Below are 22,037 nucleotides of genomic sequence, written 5' to 3' on the forward strand. Positions count from 1 at the left end.
ACAGGAAATTGACCCTACTCCAACTCTGCCTAGCTTATCCAGTCTAGTTTGGTGCTTAATTTCTTGTTTCAATTTGTTACTTTGTTTCTAAGACCATGTCTGGAGCACCCATAATCAGTACTCAGCAGACTTAGGCTGTTTGTAATTTTAGAAACAAATATTCCTGAAGGAAAGGATTCAGAGTGATCTGGATTTGGATCAGTCGTAGATAGCCTCTAAGTATGCTAAGTTTATTATGAAATGAGTTTTGCCTTTTGATAACCTGAGCAACAGCATGACTTGTAGGTAAAAAAATCAAAATTGCCTGCAACCCAAATGAATATCCATGTGTTTCACATATATTTTTTCAGTTTTTCTAAAGGCAGATTAAGCAAGCATTTGGTGAGACAAAGTTCGTTGTAAAACATTAAGCTGGTTTTGTTCATGGTTGATTAGCATCCAAAAACACCAGTACTCAATGCAGTTGTATAGCTTCAAATCAATAGGTCATCACACATAACTTTAATAAAATGAATTTAATGAATGAATATAATACTGAATTCAAACCTTTCACAAATCCTTTGCCTGAATCACTGCAGTTTCATTTTTTGTTACCAAGAATTATTCCAGCTTCAGTTTCTCATCAAATTATCACTACTTACCTTCTCAGAGCAGAATCAACCAGCTTACCTTGGCATCAACCAATGCCTAACAGATTTACAATTGTCATGCAAACTAGAATGTTCAACTGACTTTCATTGACCACAGTACATTGATTCAGATACCTAATTTAATTAATCCTTGGTACTCTCTGAATTAGAGTCATAGAGTCCTACAGCATGGAGACAGGTCCATGCCAACCAAAATGTCTGTCCACACTGACCCCATATTCCTGCACATGGCTTATATCCTTCTAATTCTTTCCTCTCCATGTATTTGTCCAAATGCCTTTTAAATGTTGTTAATGTACCTGCCTCAACCACTTCCATTGGCAGCTCATTCCAAATGCGTACCACCCTCTGTGTAAAAAAGTTGGCTCTCAGGTTTCCTTTTATTATTTCCCCTCTAACCTTAAACTGATGCTCTCTAGTCCTTGATTCACCAACTCTGCGAAAAAGACTGAGCGCATTCACCCTGTCCATGCCTCTAATGATCTTACACACATCCATAAAATCCCCCCTCAGTCTCCTACACTCTAAAGAAAAAAGTCGTAGCTTGTCCAACCTCTCCCTATAACTCAGATCCTTGAGTCTAGACAACATGCTTGTAAATTTCTTTTGCACCCTTTCCAGTTTAATAACATGCTTACTCTAACAAGGTTACCAAAACTGAACACAATACTCCAAGTGCAGCCTCACCAATATCCAGTATACCTGCAACATAACTTCCCAACTTCTATACTCAATGCCCTGACTGATGAATGCCAGTGTGCCAAAAGCCTTCTTCACTGACTTGTCTACCTGTGATTCCACTTTCAGAGAACTGTAAACCTGAACTCCAAAATGCCTCTGCTCCTACATTCGGTAGGGCCCTACCATTCATCATAGGACTCCTATCTTGATTTGACTTTCAAAATACAAGACCTCACACTTATCGATAAACTCCATTTGCCACTTCTTGGCCCACTTCCCCAGCTAATTAAGGTCCTGCTGCAGTTTCTGAGAACCTTCCCCAATGTCCATGATACCGCCTATTTGATTGTCAAAGTTAAAAATCTCAAAACACCAAGTTATAGTCCAACAGGCTTATTTGGAGGTACCTGTTGGACTATGACCTGGTGTTGTGTGATTTTTAACTTTGCCCATCCCAGTTCAACACCGGCACCACATCATATTTTATTGTCATCAACAAACTTAATCATGCCTCGTACAATCTCATCCAGATCATTGATGCAGATTACAAATCGTAATGGACCCAGTACTGACCCCTGAAGCACTGCACTAATCACAGGCTTCCAGTCCAACAAGCATCCTTCCACAATTACCCTCTGCTTCCCACCATCGAGCCAATTGTGTATCCAATTTGCAGGTCTACACGGTTTCCATGCGATCTAACCTTCCAGAGCAGTCTACCATGTGGAACCTTATCAACAGCCTTATTGAAATCCATACAGACAACATCTCCTGCCTGCCCTCATCAGCCTTGCTCATCACTTCATCAAAGAACTCTTAACAAATTTGTGAGGCATGATCTCCCACTCAGAAAGCCATGCTGACTACTCCTAATCAAACCCTGTCTTTCTAAATGCATGTACATCTTATCCCTCAAAATCTTCTCATGTATCTTACACACCACTGGCATTAAGCTTACTGGTTTATAGTTTCCAGGTTGTTCCTTTGCAGCCTTTCTTGAATAAGGGCACAACATTCACTACCCTTTGGTCTTCCAGGACCTTACCCGTGGCTAACGATGATGCAAAAGTATTAGCCAGGGCCCCTCCAATTTCTTGTCTAGCCTCTTGCAGTGTTCTTGGATATATCTGGTCAGGACCAGGAAATTTAATCACCTTTATACATTCTAATACATCTAACACCTCCTCTCCTGAAGTATGGATTGTCTCCAGATATCACCACTAACTTTCCCAAGCTCCCAAATCTTCACTGCAAACACTGAGGAGAAATATTTATTGAGAACCTCACCTATCTTCTGCAGTTCTACACATACATGTCCACTTTGGTCCTTGAGCAGTCCTATTCTCTCTGTGTTTACTCTTTCTCTTATAATATATTTAAAGTACCTCTTTATATATTCACCCAAATCTTCTCAGCCAAGGCTATCTCGTGCCCTTTTCACGTCCCTGGTTTCCTTCTTCAGTAAACTCCTGTATCCCCTATATACCTCCAGGGATTCCCTTGATCCTGTACCTGTACCTGAGCCACTTCCTTTTTTCTGGTCGAAGCCTCAATATCTCTTGTTATTCAGGGTCTCCTATTCATGCCAACCTTGCCCTTCACCTTTACAGTAACATGCTCACCTTGAACTCTAGCTATCTCACTTTTAAAGGCCTCTCACTGCCAGACATCCCTTTACCTGCAAACAAACTACTCCAATCAACTCCTGCAAGCTCCTGTCTAATTCCATCAAACTTCGCCTTCCCCAAATTTATAACTTGAACCTGTGGACCAGTTTGTCCCTTTCCCTAACTATTTTAAAATTAACAGAACTATGGTCACTGGTCCCAAAGTACTCCCCCACTGTCACCTCTGTCACCCATCCTGTGCTATTTCTGAAGAGTAAGTCGAGTTTTGCCCCTTCCCGAGTAGGGCCCTCTATATACTACTTGAGGAAATTTTCCTGAACGCATTTACCAAATTCTACCCAATCTGTGTCCTTAATGCTCTGGCAATCCCCTACATGACAACCCTATTGCTCCTGCATTGTGTGTTAACTTTAGCTCAAGAATAACATCTTTAAACATATTCTGCACCAAGATGCCCTGTGAAGCATAGTGTAATATTCTAAAACTTGGCATAGGCTGTTATATATACTTTTTCAGATTATTTCAGCACATTTGCAAAACAAACAAAAATACAATACTACAGCTGATCAGCCTGTTGCCTTTGTGTCACAACAACACAACATGATATGTTAAAATAAGTGAGAAATACAGAGAAAGCTATTTGGCTTGTTGTAAAATATATTTAAGTGCTAAAGTATAAAGTTTGCTTCTTAGGAATATAGTCAGATACACAATTAAACACAATTTAAGCTCTTGAAACTTCTTACATTCTTTAAACAGATACTGCATGAATTTCAAGAGGAAATGAAAAGAAATTTCTCAACTTAAGGTACAGATACAAATACTGGCAAAATTACATATTAAGCTGAATTACCTTGGAACAAACAGGTATTTATCCCAATAGTCAATCATTGTCCATACTCTATAAGTCTTCTCAGCCCTTGTCATACAACCATACCAACATGACCTCTGCTAATTTCCCTCAAATATAGCTTACTCTTAAAATTTACTCAATTTATTTCACTGCTTCGTCTACTGGTGAATGTAGGCTGGCATCTGCTAATTGTAAAATATACTTGTGGCTGAAATTTGACATTTTCATACTCTGTCCGCTTGATTTGTAAATGTCATTCAGCATCATGGTTACTGGTTCCATCTTTCCAGGCTTATGAGATACTTAGTTGGTTAATTTACAAATATGTAATGCAGAGATATGGAACAGATCAGGTAGTATTGCCAATGTTACAAGTCAGCCATTTTCACTAGCATTTAAATGCCTTATAATTTATACAGTTTGCCATAACCCCAGATCACTTATGGACAAATTGAATTTTTAATTACAGTATGTGCTATTTAAAAAAAAAAGAGAATAAACAGTCGAAGAATGGAAAGTCTACACAATTAATTTCAGTTTCCCGAGCATGCCAGTGTGGATCATCACTCGACTTGAGGGAGTCTCTGGAATGTCACACCTGGTTAGTGTCAATGAATATTAGAAGAAAGAGAAGGGCTTCAAATGGAGAAATGCACCACAAACTAAATTATAATCTCCTGCAAATTTTCTAAGATCATGATCATGATGGGATAAAGGAGAGCAGTCTGGTGAGAGACATGTTTGTGGTTTCTCCTGTCAAGGTTGTACAAGAACAGGAGTTAAAATAAATACAAAGAACTGCAGGTGCTGGAAATCTGAAACAAAAACAGAGTGCGCTGGAGAATAACAGCAAGTCTTGCAGCATCTGTAGAGAGAAAAACAGAGTTAACATTTTCAGTTAAGTGAAGTTCTGTTCTCTCTATTTTTTCTCACAGATGTTGGGTTTAAAAGTGTGGCACTGGAAAAGTACAGCAGGTCAGGTGGCAAAATGGAGTAAGGGAATCAATGCTTTGGACATAAGCCCTTCATCAGGAATGTGATGAAGGTTTTATGCCCAAAACATCGATTCTCCTGCTCCTCGGATGCTGCTCGACTTGCTGTGCTTTTCCAGCACCATACTTTTCACCTTTGATTTCCAGTATCTGCAGGCCTCACTTTGTCCTCTCTACAGATGCTGCTAGATCTAATGTGTTACTCCAGCACATTAAAATTCAGTGGTTAAAATTCAGTTTAAACCTTGGTGTGGTGTTATGGTAGGCCACAGCTGAAAAAAGCCATCTGTGCACTGCAGGTAAAGAGAGAAGCCTCACTTTGTTGGAAGGAAGCAAGCAAAACCACAGCTGAAAGAAACAGACAAAGATCTTCTGGCTGAACTGAAAGTGCAAGCATCTTGTAATCAACTACTCACCTAGCACAATCTGTGCTACTAATATCACGCTGCAACATCCCAATTCCTAATCTTCACAGAACTCAGAGACTGATTCATGTATTTTTTTCTAAAACAAATTCTTGCACTCACCTTTCACTTCTAGTACGTGTGTGTGTGTGTGCGTGCCTTTTTTGTCTTGTATGTAGCAACAAATAAACTCACTTGTTTGCTAACTCAAGAAAAGCTTGATTAATTTGGCTCCTTATAAAACACAAATTCATTTGATCTGAGAGAAAGTAACCTTGTTAAATCAATCATATTGTGACCTGCCTGGGGACAGATGAAAGAAGGGGAACCGGTTCATCTCCTTCACCTGGGAGCTTGACAGTTTAGGATATCCCATCTTGAACTTTAAGAAACAATGGAACCTCAGTCAAGGACTGGTCATAAGTTAACAGGATAAATATCTGCACATCAAAGGCTGTATAACAAGGACTGTTTCTGGAAGTAGATATAACCTGAAGATTAGCAAAAAGGGATGAGTGTGTTATTCACATATTGTATAATAATTATATTAAAAATGAATCTGTTGATATATAGCTTACTATTTTTTAAATAGCTATAAAGGACTGGATAGTAGTAGTGGATGTGAATATGATAGAAAGCGTCAGCAAAAGAAACTTTCACCTCAATAGTGATTGCTATGTTGGACATCGTTTAGTAGAGGCAGTAGTGGATTTTCACTACAGTTATAATAACTCTAGCCTATATCTTAACCAGAATAATACTGCATCAATAAAACTATTATTGAACAAAGCCAGAGAAAGGAAGTGAACAGAAAAATCAGGATGTACAACATGCATGCACATCAGGAATCTGAACATTTCCCCACACAGGTTCAGCTCACCCCAAAATGGTGACCAGAACTGCCTTCCAAACAGAACCTTGTTACCTCTGGATAGGGAACAAAGTTCTCCTCACAAAAGTCCTGATACTCCAGAATGGGAAACAAAGCCTCTCCTATTGGCAACCAAGACATCTCCTCAGATGGGCTCTGGAGTACCAGGATGGGGTGCAGACCCTCCCTGTATCGGTACCTGTTACTTCAGATGGATATACAGTCTCTCATTATAAAGGTACTGGTTATGCCAGATTTGGAAGCAGGGCTTCTCTCCATATGGGTCATAGTTACCATGGGCTACACAATAGCCAGATCATTTCTGAAAAGCATTGAAAGTCACCTTTGTATCCACTTTGGCCAAAGGCGAGGACCCAGTGGACTGGAGAATAGCCAATGTTGTTCCATTGTTTAAGAAGGGTAGCAGGGATAATCCAGGAAATTATAGGCCTGTCAGCCTCACGTCAGTGTTGGGGAAAACATTGGAAAAGATTCTCAGGGATAAAATGATCTATGCAAATTTAGAAGCAAATGGTCTTGTTAGCGAAACAGAGCATGGTTTTGTGCGGGGAGGTCATGCCTCACTAACTTGATTGAGTTTTTTTGAGGAGGTGATGAAGATGATTGATGAAGGAAAATCAGTTAAAGTTGTCTACATGGACTTTGGGAAAGCCTTTGACAAGGTCTCTCATGGCAGACTGGTACAAAAAGTGAAGTTACATGGTATCAGGGATGAGTGAGCAAGATGGATATGGAACTTATTCATAGGAGACAGAGGATCTTAGCGGAAGGATGCTTTTTAGAATGTATGGTTGTGACTAGTGGTGTTCCTCAGGGATCAGTACTGAGAACTTTGTTGTTCGTGGTCTACACAAATGATTTGGAGGAAAACGTGGCTGGTCTAATTAGCAAGGTTGAGGAAGACACAAATATCTGGAGTTTGGATAGTGAGGAAGATTGTCAGAGAACACAGCAGGAGGTAGTAGAGTTATGTGCTTTTCCTGTCAGATGTGGGTGATTAGGGAGAATTTCCATGTTACTGATGATTATGTCTGCAATAAGTGTGTTTGGTTGTGAATCCTATCAGATTGCATGAATTAGTTGGAGCAGCAATTAGAGGCAATGAGGAATTTACTGGAGCTAGGGGATATGATCCATGGCAGTTATAGGAAGGGAGAAAAATTGCAGATACAATCAAGTAGATGGGTTACCACCAGAAAAGGTGGGAGTGGGAAGCTCGTAGTGCAGGAGTCTCCTGTGGGTATCTCCATCTCAAACAAGTACGCTGTTTTGGAAAATGTAGGGGGTGATGGTCTCTCAGGGGAATGTAGCATGAATAGCTAAGTTATTAGATTAGATTATTTTATTAGATTAGATACAGTGTGGAAACAAGTCCTTCGGCCCAACAAGTCCACACCGACCGGCAACCCACTACATTTACCCCTTTTACCTAACACTGCGGACAATTTAGCATGGACAATTCACCTGACCTGCACATCTTTAGACTGTGGGAGGAAACCGGAGCACCCGGAGGAAACCCACGCAGACACGGGGAGAATGTGCAAACTCCACAGTCAGTCGCCTTAGTTGGGAATTGAACCCGGGTCTCTGGCACTGTGAGACAGCAGTGCTAACCACTGTGCCACCATGCCACCCAAGTTTCTGGTATTGAGACTGGCTCTAATGTAATGAGGAGTACGTCAGGTTCCAAGTGATCAATAGTGATAGGGGACTTTATAGTCAGAGGCAAAGACAAACATTTCTACAACCGACAGTGTGAAATCAGAATGGTGTGCTGCCTCCCTGGTGCCAGGATCAAGGATATCTTGAAGAGAGTGCAGAATATTCTCAAAGAGAAGTGTGACTAGCAGGAGGTCGCTATACATACTGGAATTAATGACACAGGAAGGAAAAAGGATGAGATTCTGAAGGGAGAATATAGAAAGTTAGACAGGAATTTAAAAATGAGGTCCTCAAGGATAGTCATATCTGGATTAATCCCAGTGCTATGAGCTAGTGAGGGTAGGAACAGGAGGATAGAGCTGATGAATGGGTGGCTCAGGAGCTGGTGCAGGGGAGAAGGGTTTACATTTTTGGATCATTGGAATGTCTTTTGGGGTAAAAGTGACCTGTATAAGAAAGATGGATTGCACCGGAATTGGAAGGGGACTAATAAACTCACAAAGAGATTTGCTAGAGCTGCTTGGCAGGATTTAAACTGGTAGGGTGGGGGGGAACACCCAGGGAGACAATGAGGAAAGAGATCAGTCTGACACTGGAACAATTGGAAGAAGACCAAGTCAAATAGTCAGGGAAGGCAGAGAACAAGGTAGGACTGATAAACTAAACTGTTTTTATTTCAATGCAAGAAGGCAGATGAACTCAGGGCATGGTTCGGAACATGGGACTGGCATATTATAGCACTTACAGAGATGTGGGTCAGGGATAGACAGGACTTGCAGTTTAATGTTCCAGGATAGAAATGCTCCAGGAAGGATAGAAAGTGTGGGCAAGAGAGGAGGGGAAGTGGCGCTTTTGATAAGGGATAACAGTTCAGCTGTAGTTTGGATATTCCTAGGAATACATCCAGGAAAGTTATTTGGGTGAAATTAAGAATTAAGCAAGGGATGATCACCTTATTGGGAATGTACAATAGACACCAAAATAGTCAGTGGGAAGTTCAGAAGCAAATTTGTAAGGTAATCTCAGTTATTTGTAAAAATAATAGCATGGTAATGATAGGGGATTTTAACTTTCCAAGCATAGACTGGGACAGCCATAGTGTTAAGGGTTTGAGGAATTTATTAAGTGTGTACAAGAAAATTTTCTGATTCAGTATGTGGATGCACCTATTGGGAAACAAGGCAGGGCAAGAGACAGAGGTGTCAGAGGGGAACAACTTTGGGGCCAGCGACCATAATTCTATTAGCTTTAAAATAGTGATGGAAAAGGATAGACAGGAAGCACAGAAACAGACCCTTCAGGTGACCCATCCATGCCACCCAGATATGCCAACCCAATCTAGTCCCACCTGCCAGCACCTTGACAATATCCCTCCAAATCCTTCCTATTCATATACCCATCCAGATATCTTTAAATGTTGCAATCATTCTAGACTCCACCACTTCCTCTAGCAGCTCATTCCATACACGTACCATCCTCTACATGAAAATGTTGCCCCTTAGGTCTCTTTTATATCTTTCTCCTCTCACCCTAAACCTATGCCCTCCAGTTCTGGACTCGCTCACCCCAGGGAAAAGACTGTGTCTATTTGTCCTATCCATGTCGCTCATGATTTTGTAAACATCTGTAAGGTCCCCTCAGCCTCCGACACACCAGGAAAAACAGTCCCAGCCTGTTAAGCCTCTCCCTATAGCTCAAATCCTCCAACCCTGGCAACATCCTTGTAAATCTTTTCTGAACCCTTTCACATTTCACAACATCTTTCCGATTGGAAGGAGACCAGAAGTGCACACAATATTCCAACAGTGGCCGAACCAATGTCCTGTACAGCCACAACGTGACCTCCCAACTCCTGTACTCAATACTCTGACCAATAAAGGGACGCATACCAAACGCCTTCTTCACTATCCTATCTACCTGCGACTCCACTTTCAAGGAGCTATGAACCTGCACTCCAAGGTCTCTCTATTCAGCAACACTCCTGAGGACCTTACCATTAAGTATATAAGTCCTGCCAAGATTTGTTTTCACAAAATGCAGCACCTTGCATTTATCTGAATTAAAGTCTATGTGCTACTTCTCATCCCATTGATCTATTTGATCAAGATCCCATTGTAATTTGAGGTAACCTTCTTCGCTGTCCACTACACTCCATTTTTGGTGTCATCTGCAAACATGTAAACTCCACTCTTATGCTCTCATCCAATCATTTATGTTAATGACAAAAAGTAGTGGACCCAGCAATGATCCTTGTGGCAATCCACTGGTCACAGGTCTCCAGTCTGAAAAACAACCCTCCACCACCACCCTCTATCTTCTACCTTTGAGCCAGTTCTGTATCTCTTTATTCTGTGAGATCTAATCTTACTAACCAGTCTTCCATAGGGAATCTTGTCGAACGCCTTACTGAAATCCATACAGATCACATCTACCACTCTGCCCTTGTCAATCCTCTTTGTTACTTCTTCAAAAAACTCAATCAAGTTTGTGAGATATGATTTCCCACACACAAAGCCATGTCGATTATCCCTAATCAGTCCTTGCCATTACAAATATATATACATCCTGTCCCTCAGGATTTCCTCCAACAACTTGCACACCAATGACATCAGGCCCACTGGTCTATAGTTCCCTGGTTTGTCCTTACCACCTTTCTTAAACAGTGGCACCATGTTAGCCAACCTCCAGTCATCCAGCACCTCACCTGTGTGTATCGATGACACAAATATCTCAATAAGAGACCCAGCAATCACTCCCTTAGCCTCCCACAGAGTTCTAGAGTACACCTGATCAGGTCCTGGGGATTTATTCATGTTTATACATTTTAAGACATCCAGCACTTCCTCCTCTGTAATATGGACATTTTTCAAGATGCCACCATCTATTTCCCTACATTCTATATCTTCCATGTCCTTTTCCACATTAAATACTGATGCAAAATACTTGTTTAATATCTTCCCCATTTTCTGCGGCTCCATACAAAGGCTGCCCTGCTGATCTTTGAGGGACCCTGTTCTCTCCCTAGTTACTCTTTTGTCCTTAATGTATTTGTAGAAACCCTTTGGATTCTCCTTAACTCTATTTGCCAAAGCTATCTCATGTCCCCTTTTTGCCCTCCTGATTTTCCTCTTACTGCCTTTACGCTCTTTTAAGGATTCACTCGATCTATCCTGTCTATATCTTTCATATGCTTCCTTCTTTTTCTTAACCACAACCTCAATTTCTTTAGTCATCTAACATTCCCTATACCTACCAGCCTTCCCTTTCACCCCATCAGGAATATACTTGTTGAGATATCATTTCTCATTTCTGAAGGTGTCCCATTTTCCAGCCGCCCCTTTACCTGTGAACATTTGCCCCCAATCAGCTTTGAAAGTCCTTGCCTAATTCTGTCAAAATTGGTCTTTCTCCATTTTAGAACTTCAACTTATAGATCTAGTCTATCCTTTTCCATCACTATTTTAAAACTAATAAAATTATGGTCGCTGGCCCCAAAATGCTCCCCCACTGACACCTCAGTCACCTGCCCTGCCTTATTTCTCAAGAGTAGGTCAAGTTGGTTACTAAATCAGAAAACTTTCTTGTACACACTTAAATTCCTCTCCATCCAAACCCTTAAAGCTATGGCAGTCCCAGTCTATGTTTGGAAAGTTAAAATCCCCTACCATAACCACCTTATTATTCTTACAGATAGCTGAGATCTCCTTACAAATTTGTTTCTCAATTTCCCTCTGACTATTAGGGAGCCTATAATACACTCCAATAAGGTGATCATCCCTTTCTTAGTTCTCAGTTCCACTCAAATAACTTCCCTGGATGTATTTCCAGGAATATCCTCCCTCAGTACAGCTGTAATGCTATCCTTTATCAAAAACGCCACTTTCCCCTCCTCTCTTGCCTCCTATTCTGTCCATCCTGGAGCATTTGTATCCTGGAACATTAAACTGCCAGTCCTGTCCATCCCTGAGCCATGTTTCTGTCTTTGTTACGATATACCAGTCCCATGTTCCGAACTATGCCCTGAGTTCATCTGCTTTTCCTGTTGGGCCTCTTGTAATGCAGTTTAATTTATCATCCTACCTTATTGTCTGCTTTGTCCCTGCCTGCCTTGATTGTTTGAGTCACTTCAGTTCTCAACTGTACCAGTCTCAGATTGATCTCTTTCCTCACTATCTCCCTGGGTCCTCCTCCACATCCCCCCCCCCCACCCCGCACAGCTCTAGCAAATCTCTCTGCCAGTATATTAGTTCCCTTCCAATTTAGGTGCAATTCGTCCTTCTTGTACAGGTCACTTCTACCTCAAAAGAGATTCCAATGATCCAAAAATGTGAATCCTTCTCCCATACACCAGCTCCTCAGCCATGCATTCATCTGCTCTATTCTCCTATGCCTGCCCTCACATAGCTTGTAGTACCAGTAGTAATCCAGCTATTACTACTCTCAAAGATCTCCTTATTAAATTCCTGCCTAACTCTCTGTAATCTCCCTTCAGAATCTCAACCTTTTCCCTTCCTATGTTGTTGGTTCCAATGTGTACAATGACCTCCTACTGGCCCCTCTCCCCCTTGAGAATATTCTGCACCCTCTCTGAGACAATCTTGATCCTGGCACCAGGGAAGCAACACACCATTCTGATTTTTCGCTGCTGGCCATAGAAACATCTGTCTGCACCTCGGACTCGAGATTCCCCTAACACAATCAATCTCTTGGAACCTGATGTACTCCTCATTGCATTACAGCCAGTCTCAATACTGGAAACTTGGCTGTTTGAGCTCCGTTTCCCTGAGAATCCAACACCCTCTACATTTTCCAAAGCAGCATACTTGTTTGAAATGGGGATAGCCACAGAAGACTCCTGCACTAACTACCTACCTATCTTTCTTACCTTTCCTGGAGTTAACCCATCTATGTGATTGTATTTGCAACTTTTCCTCCTTCCTATAACTGCCATCCATCACATCCCCTTGCTCTTGTACATTCCTCATTGCCTCTGTCTCTCCAACCGATCCATTTGATCTGATAGGATTCGCAAACAACGGCATTTATTGCACTTATAATCCTCAGTAACCCATAAACTCTCCTTTATATTCCCATATCCAACAAGAAGAGCATATCACTCTACTAAAGGCCATTTTTGTTCCTTCACAATCTACAGGCCCTCTACAAAACGCTGCTCCAGGTTAAATTAATAGTTAATGCTTATATTTTAAGTTTAATCAAGAGACATATCTCAATAAAGCATATAATCAAGAAAGAACCCTACTATCCTAACTACAGCAGACTTACTGAAAGGCCACGCTTAAATATTCACTTCTGTTTCTGTGCTATGACCTTTCCCAAACAGGTTCCTGTAAGATTAGTTGTGAATTTCCCTGTTTGTTAATTTTCCCAGATGCACTCCGATGTCCAGCAATACATAAATTCAAACAGCAAAGGCAGTAACTGTGCAGATTCACTGCTCTGTCAGTTTCTTTCTCTCTCTCTCTCTCTCTCTCCTGCACTGACTTCATCATGTGCTTCCTTTGTCTGTTCCTCTCCCTTTTAAAACTGCTTTTGTTTTGACTTTTATTTCTCCAAAGTTCCAAAATAATGCAACAGCATATAAAACAATAATTGCTGCTCCTGGAATTCAAGGAAGTCATCTCCAACACCTAAAATATCTCAAGCTGTAACAGCCGGAAATTGTTCCCATCCTCAATCTTGGATTACCCAGAATCCATCAGATCACAAGGGCAAAAAGGGGACATGAGGTAGCTTTGGCAAATAGGGTTAAGGAGAATCCAAAGGGATTTTAAAAACACATTTAGGACAAAAGTGTAACTAGGGAGAGAATAGGACCCCTCAAAGATCAGTAAGGCAGCAATGTGTAGAACCACAGGAGATGGGAAGATGCAAAACAAGTACTTTCCATCAGTGTTCACTACAGAGAAGGACATGGAAGGCACTGAATGTGGGGAAACAGATGGTGACATTTTGAAAAATATCCATATTACAGATGATGTGATGCTGGGTGTCTTAAAATGCATAAAGGTGGATAAATCTCCAGGTGTACCCTAGAATTCTGTGGGAAGCTAGAGAAGTGATTGCTGGGCCCCTTGCCGAGATATTTGGATTATCAAGTCACAAGTGAGGTGCTGGAAGACTGGAAGTTGGCTAATGTAGTGCAACTATTTAAGAAAGGTGGTAAGAAAAAGCCAGGGACCTATAGACCGGTGAGCATGACATCGGTGGTGGGTACATTGTCAGAGAGAATCCTGACGGACAAGATTTACATGTAGTTGGATAGGCATGGACTGATGAAGGATAGTCAAGATGGTTTTGTGCATGGTTAATCATGTCTCACTGACTTGTTTGAGCTTTTTGAAGAAATGAAGGAGGATTGATGAAGGCAGAGCGGTGGATGTGATCTATATGGACTTCAGTAAGGCATTTGACTAGGTTCTTCATGGTAGACTGGTTAGCAAGGTTGGATCACACGGAATACAGGGAGAATTAGCCATTTGGAACAAAGATAGAAGACAGAGTCGGAGGGTGAGTTGCTTTTCGGACTGGAGGCTTGTAGCCAGTGGTGTGTCACAAGGATTGGTGCTTGGTCCGTAGGTTTTCATCATTTATATATACAATTTGGATGTGAACATAGGAGGAATAGTTAGTAAATTTGCAGATGACACCAAAATTGGAGATGGCGTGAACAGCGAAGGAGGTTATCTCAGAGTATGATGGGATCTTGATAAGATGGGCCAATGGGCTGAGGAGTGACAGATGGAGTTGCTGTATTCTGGGGAATGTTGCTAAATAAAGAGACCTTGGAGTGCAGGTTCATAGTTCCTTCAAAGTGGAGTCTCGGGTAGATAGGATAACGAAGAAGGCATGCTTTGCTTTATTGTTCAGAGTATTACGTATGTTATCTGAAAGGTCATTTTGCGGTTGTACAAGACATTAGATAAGCCATTTTTGGAATATTATGTGCAATTCTGGCCTCCTTGCTATAGGAAAAAACAAGTTGTAAAACATGAAAGGATTCAGTAAAGAATTACACGGATGTTGCCAGGATTGGAGGGTTTGAGCTATCGGGAGAGGCTGAATAGGCTGGGGTTGTTTTCCCTGGATCATTGGAGGCTGAGGGATGACCTTATAAAGGTTTATAAAATTATGAGGGGCTTGGGCAGGATAAATAGACAAGATCTTTTCCCTGAATTGGGGGAATCCAGAACTAGAGGTCGTATGTTTAGGGTGAGGGTGGGAGAGATTTAAAAGGGACGTAAGGGGCAACTTTTTCACTCAAAGGGTGATGCCTATGTGGAAGGAGCTGCCAGAGGAAGTGGTGAACGCTAGTACAATTACAACATTTAAAAGGCATCTAGATGGCTATATGAATAGGGAGAGTTTAGATGGGTATGAGGGCCAAGTGCTGGCAAATGGGACCAGATGAATTTAGGATATCTAGACAGTATGGATGAGTTGAAATGAAGGGTTTCTTTCCATGCTGTACCTATTACTCTATATAGGTCAGTTGGCGGCATGGACAGTGAAATGGCAGATGGAGTTTAATCCAGACAAATGAGCGGTGATGCATTTTGGAAGGTCAGGTACAGGTGAAAATTATGTAGTGAATGGTAAGCCTTAGGAGTATTGATATTTAGAGAGATCTGGATGTGGAGGTCCACAGATCACTGAAGGTTGCAGTGCAGATAGATAAGGTAGGCAAAAAGACCTATGGTATGCTTGCCTACACTGGACAGGCGTCAACATTAGAGTGGTGCTGGAAATGCACAGCAGGTCACACAGCGTCCAAGGAGCCGGAACATTGATGTTTCGAGCAGGAGCCCTTCATGATGCAGGGCTCCTGCCTGAAACGTCGATTTTCCTGTTCCTCGGATGCTGCCTGACCTGCTGTGCATTTTCAGCACCACTCTAATCTTGACTCGAATCTCCAGCATCTGCAGTCCTCACTTTCACCTATATTGGAAAGGCATAAGTATAAAGATAGGCAAGGTATGCTGCAGCTTTACAGAACTTTAGTTAGGCCATATGTGGAATATTACATACAGTTCTGGTCACCACACCATGAGAAGGATGTGGATGGTTTGGACGGGATACAGAAAATGTTTACCAGGATGTTGCCTGATATGGGTGACTTTAGTTATGAAGGAAGGTTGGCTAGACTGGGTTGTTTTCATTGGAACACAGGAGGTTGAGGGGCAACCTGATAAAAGTTTATAAGATTGTGAATGGATCAAGTGGAAAGAATGAGGATTTTTCCCAGGTGGAGGGGTCAATTACTAGGGGACACAGGTTCAAGGTGTACGGCGGACAGTGGGAAAGAATTTAAAGGAGATGTGCGAGGTATATTTTTCACGCAAAGGGTGGTAGTGCCTGGAATGTGCTACGAGAAGTGGGAATGGAGGCAGACACAATAGCAGCATTCAAGAAGCATCTGGACAATACATGAATTGGAAGGGAATAAAGGGATACAGATCCTGCAGTGAAGTCTTAGTATAGAAGGGGAAAATGTGTCGGCACAGCTTGAAGGGCTGAAGGGTCTGTTCCTGTGCTGTTTTGTTCTTTGTTCAAAACACCTGACTTTTTTGCTCCTTGTTCCACAATTTGTGAGGATGAGGCCATATTCCCATACAGGAAAGTTTGATAAGACAAAATATATCAGATACCTCCTGTTGTGTAAAGGCCCCAGTTATGGATTCAGCTTCTGCCATCAAGCTCAATACCTCAGTTTTACAGCCGTAGTTATACAGATCTAATGAACCTAGCCTCCTGACTCTATTAACGCCTTTGGTAATGTGTGAAGTTTTGATAAGACTCCTGGTCTCTCTCTTTCCAACACCCCATGTTCGTGCCTCCAGCTCTCCTAAAGTTTACAAAATTGTAGAAAATGTCTCCATTGCTGCAGTGCATCACAATAAACAAAGAATAGTCAGTAACAAAAGCAGAAATTGCTGGAGAAATTCAGCAAGTCTGGCAGCATCTATGGAGAGAAAACAAAGTTAATGTTTTGGGTCCAGTGACCCTTCTTCAGAATATAATGGTCATTATTGACAAACTGCAGTAGTCTTATCAACAGTCAACAGATTTGTGGAAATAAATTATTCCTCAAGCTGAGAGCATGGCACTTATTAGATCATTTTTTTTTAGAATTTGGTTCATGTATCTCCATTCACAACGGACATAACTTTTCATAAATAAATGCATCTAGCTTCTTAACTCCATTTACTGTTAAATGAACCAAATGCTAAAATCACATCAATTTGCCTTTACTGAATAAATGCATCTGTACTTGTATTTCGATGGTCCACATCTGAATCATATATGCCCAATAAGAGTACATTGCCAATACTGGATAATTAGCAAAACAACCACTGCAAGATACATAACCTACTTTGAGTTTCTCTCTTGTACACCTTTCGTAGGCTCCATAAATACTGTTCAGGCTAAAGATCAGGGTAATATCAACACTAGTCAGCTGATTTGCGTACCCTTTGCCAGAGAAGCTGCTATTTTTCCCTCTTTTTCTAACATCTGCCAGCAAATCTAAAACACTGATGATCTTCAAGAGCGTACACAGTTAGAATAACAATCATTACTGGCTTACTCGCTCAATCCCATCTTTGTTCAACTGCACCAGCTGCCGGGGATTGATTATGTTGGATGTCTGTTTGTGCTACACATGATGTCAAAGGCATTTTTAATAATATCCATGCAAAATAGATTGTACACACAAAATACTTTGATAATTAAAATGGTTAGCAATCTAGACCACATTTAAACTTTAATTCACATACTGCTTTACAGGAGTTTTTACATTTCAGTAAATCTCAAAATACCAGCTAATTGATTTCTTCATCTCTCCTTCACTGCACTGAAATGAGTTCAAATTATTTATTTTGTGACAAATTACACACTGAAAAGCTACTCTTTTATTTTGTTTATTTTATTAATATCTGCCTTACTCCTAACATCAATTGATTTAGTTGGTTAGGAGTACATTTTGGATTTGAACAGAGGACATGGTGGACGATAAACAAATGTTCCAACTGAACTCTTTTAAAATTAATGATATTTTAGTGTTATGTTTGTAGATTCATTTTCTGTCTTGTGCTGGTACAACTTTGAGTGTTGTGTGCTGAATCAATGGGCATTGCATGCTGAATCAATGAACGTGGATTGTTGAAACATTAGGCGTTGTGTGCTGAATCAATGAATGTTATGTATGAAATTGATGGGTGTTGGTTGTTGAATAAATGGACGTGGTGTGTGGAATTGATAGATATTGTTTGCCGAATAAAGGAATGCTATGTGCTGAATCAATGGACATGGCACACTAAATCGATGGGTGTTGGGCGTTTGAATCAATAGGCGTTGCATGCTGTAGCACTGGGTTTCTGGATTGATAGATATAGGTTGCTGAATCAACGAGTGTTGAGTACTGCATTGATGGGCATTGGGTACTGACTCGATGAACATTGTGCACTGACTTGATGTGTATCGTTTGCTGATCCGAGGAGCATTAGATGCTCACTGGATGCGATACTCCAGTATACGACGTGGCAAGTGAAATGGTGGCTGAATGAATTTAATTAGGCAAGAAATGAAAACATGAAATTCTCATTGTTGAGATAAATGCGTGATAAAATTCTGTCCCTTTGCATAGCACTACTGGGTATTGTGGTCTATCTGCACACATTTTCACCGTATTAAAACCACAACTCACTGCCAATTTACTTCTACAGCGATAAAAAGATCCATGATATGCTATTATTATTTGAAAAGTTGAGTTCTAAAGTGCACAAAACTAGGTATAGTTTTAAGTTTGACTTATATGTTCATATTCACAGAATTCAGAGTGTTGAAGCAGCCATGGTGGCAAGTGGTTAGCACTGCTGCCTCACAGCGCCAGGGACCTGGGTTCAATTCCCGCCTCAGGTGACTGACTGTGTGGAGTTTGCACATTCTCCCCGTGTCTGCGTGGGTTTCTTCCGGGTGCTCCGGTTTCCTCCCACAGTCCAAAGATGTGCGGGTCAGGTGAATTGGCCATGCTAAATTGCCCGTAGTGTTAGGTAAGGGGTATATGTAGGGGTATGGGTGGGTTGCGCTTCGGCGGGTCAGTGTGGACTTGTTGGGCCGAAGGGCCTGTTTCCACACTGTAAGTAATCTAAAGATAATCCATTCAGCCCACTGAATCCACACCGATCCTCTGAAGAGCATCCCACCCATATGAACACCTTCTACTCTATCCCTGTATCCCTACATTTTCTAATCCTCTGAGCCTACACATTCATGGACACTATGGCAAATTAGCATAGCCAATCCACCTAAACTGCACATCTTTGAACTTAACACATATCACATGCATTAAGAAGGGGAGGACATAACTTTAGGTCATTTTAAATTTGTTTTGTGAATGTTGTTTGTAGTTTGTTGATGTATGCATTTTTAATGAGGATTTGCAGACATTGACTAGAAATTGACGCGACTAATTCAGTACATTTGAATCAAAGGAAGAGGAGAGGAAAAGAAACTACTGTTGCCTTGCAACAAGTATTCTGTGATGGAAAAACAGAACCATCCAGAAGATTAAGCAGAGTGTCCTGGTTTCTATCAGAAAGAAGTGGCCATTCAGAGAGAAAAATATCTGTAAAGCAGCTGTGCAGTTTAGTAGTTTCGTAAACAGTCAGGGAAGAAATAACAACGTTCTGAATGGCTCTATATCAGTAAGATAAAAGCTTCAGAAACAGAAGTCTATGGAAGAAGAGTTGCATGAACCAATATTACAGAATAAGGGAGATGAGTTAACAATTTGTTTAAGAATCTCAGGAAGAGACATTAACCAAATACAGATAGTTCTCGCATAAAGCTATAATGTGATTTAGCTATAATGTTGCTAAAGAATTAGGGAGCAGTATGTTTGAAAATGCTTACCTCTGTTCACATTGCTTTGATCATTTCGCATGCTTTGTTTTGCACATGCATCCATGTCAGTGTCAAAGTCTCTGCATCGTACTATACATTGAGCAGCTTATCTCAAAAATGAAACAAATTAATGTTCATTGCTCTTTCTCTGAGAGGACAATATTCTTGTATAATTCCTGTAGGACTGCATTACTCTTACATATACTATTTGCCTTTCTAATTTGTCCTTGCATCTGCATATCACACCATCTACTCCTAGATTATCCATTATTTTGTAAAAAATGGAGAGACATAGTGACAAGAATGTTAACAAGAAGCGTCATAGTGATAAAATTCTGGGTGGTGAACATGAAAGAAAGGCTATAAACTGAAAGAGAAGTTAGATGTTATCAAGCATTTGAGCATAAGGAGAGAACATGTGAAATAGCTCGCAGGTTAGCTTTGAGGAATTGGAAAGTGAGGATATTGAAGAGCCGCTTGAGTTCCACTCTGAAGACCTCTCTACAGCTGATCTATAACAGCTGTCACGGATGGGGAAACGGAAGCTGAAGATGAAAAAGCTGAAGTCCAATTGAGCAAGGAACCATGGAGAGGAAAAACAGAGCACAGAAACAGACACTTCAGTCCAACCAATCCATGCTAAGTTTCCCAAACTAAACTAATCCTATTTGCCTGCATTTGGCCCATATCCCTCCAAACTTTTCCTATTCATGTTCCTTTCCAAATACCTTTTAAATGCTGTAACTCAACTGTAACTAATCTGCATCAACATGACGACTATTCACAAGATTTAAGTAACTGTAAGGTATTGCTTAGATTAAGAGTGTTCAACCTCCATTTATGATATTTAAGATAGAATAATAAAGTCATACAGCAAGCAAATAGACCCTTCAGTCTGAGTCATCCATCACAACTAGGTATCCTAAACTTAAATAGTTCCATTTACCTGCCTTTGGCCCATATCCTCTTTCCTATTCAAGTACCTGTCCAAACATCTTTTAAATGTTTTTAGAGTGCCTGCCTCTACCACTTCCTATGGCAGTTAGTTCTATATATGCACCATCCTCTCTGAAAAAGTTGCCCTCAGGTCCCTGTTAAATCTTTCCGCTCTCAGCTTAAACTTATGCTCTCTAGTTTTGCACTCTCCCACTCTAGGAGAAAGACCTTGGCTATTTATCTTATATATGCCCTCTATTTTATAAACCGCTATGAGGTCACCACCCAACTTAAGGGAAAAAGTTCCAACCTGTCCAGGCTTTTAGAGTAATACAGCACAGAAACAGACCCTTCAGTCCAATCAGTCCACGTCGAATATAATCCCAAACTAAACTAGTTCCAATTGCCTCCTCCTGGTCTATATCCCTCCAACCCTTTCCTATTCATGTACTTATCCAAATGTCTTTTAAACGTTGTAATTGTACCCACATCCAAGCTCCCATCTCCGTGTAAAAAAAAGCCCCTTGTGTATGTTTTAAATCTCTATCCTTTCATCCTAAAAATGTGCCTCCTAGTCTTAAAATCCCCTATCCTAAGGAAAAAGGCAACTATCATTAACTCTATCTATACCCCTTATCATTTTGTAAACTTCTATGAGGTCTCAAGTCCTGGCAACATCCTTGTAAACTTTTTTATGTACCCTTTCTAGTTTAACAACATCCCTCCCTTAGCAGGGTAGATTTTTTTTTCTCTTTGCATGCAATATACTTTGATTTTCTTTTGCCAAAAGTATATTGGCAGCCTCTTATGAATGTATTTAGTGACTGACAACCACAGTAAACGAACAGCAAGAATTAAACTTAAGGTCTGTCAAAGTTGGTCTCAATCTGACATCTAACTTGTTCAAGTACTATCATCAATTGAGATCATACCACTACCTAATTGAGAAACATGGCACTTCAGAAACCCAACAGACAAAAAGCCATTGCACCTCACCCAGTTTGGAGGTAGGTACTGTTGCTCTGTCCTTATAATCACTTGCACTGTCTTTTCTCAAAGCTCAGGCAATGGGTCCAGTGGACCAAGAAAGGCTGCCTTTGTGGGCCATTCCCCCAAACCAAATCAGACATGAAAAATAATGGGGAATTATGGCACAATGGCATGCTCTTGTACAAATGGCCTAAGCCTGAATGTCAGATTTTAAATCTCATTAAAAACAGGGGCTACTTTCTGCTGAATGACAGCCTTTCCTGCACATTGTGAAGGTTTATCACTCCTGACTACATGATATGTGAAAGCCTCCCCTGGAAGGCATAAATGTCGGGGAGGAGGCCAGTTGGGAAACATTGCGAGGTAAGGGACATCTTGGACATGATGGGAAAGCTGGCAATAAAAGGCTAAGACAAACATGACT

The 22,037-nt window shown here is 40.9% G+C and overlaps 1 protein-coding gene across 1 annotated transcript in view; it reads right to left on the reverse strand.

The window, feature by feature from the left end:
• The window catches only part of dock3 (dedicator of cytokinesis 3), a 721,249-nt gene that overhangs the window by 445,017 nt on the left and 254,195 nt on the right, over positions 1–22,037 (reverse strand). The gene's annotated exons all lie outside the window — the stretch shown is intronic.

Source organism: Hemiscyllium ocellatum, chromosome 14, assembly GCF_020745735.1.
Source record: "Hemiscyllium ocellatum isolate sHemOce1 chromosome 14, sHemOce1.pat.X.cur, whole genome shotgun sequence".
Taxonomy (NCBI): Eukaryota; Metazoa; Chordata; class Chondrichthyes; order Orectolobiformes; family Hemiscylliidae; genus Hemiscyllium; species Hemiscyllium ocellatum.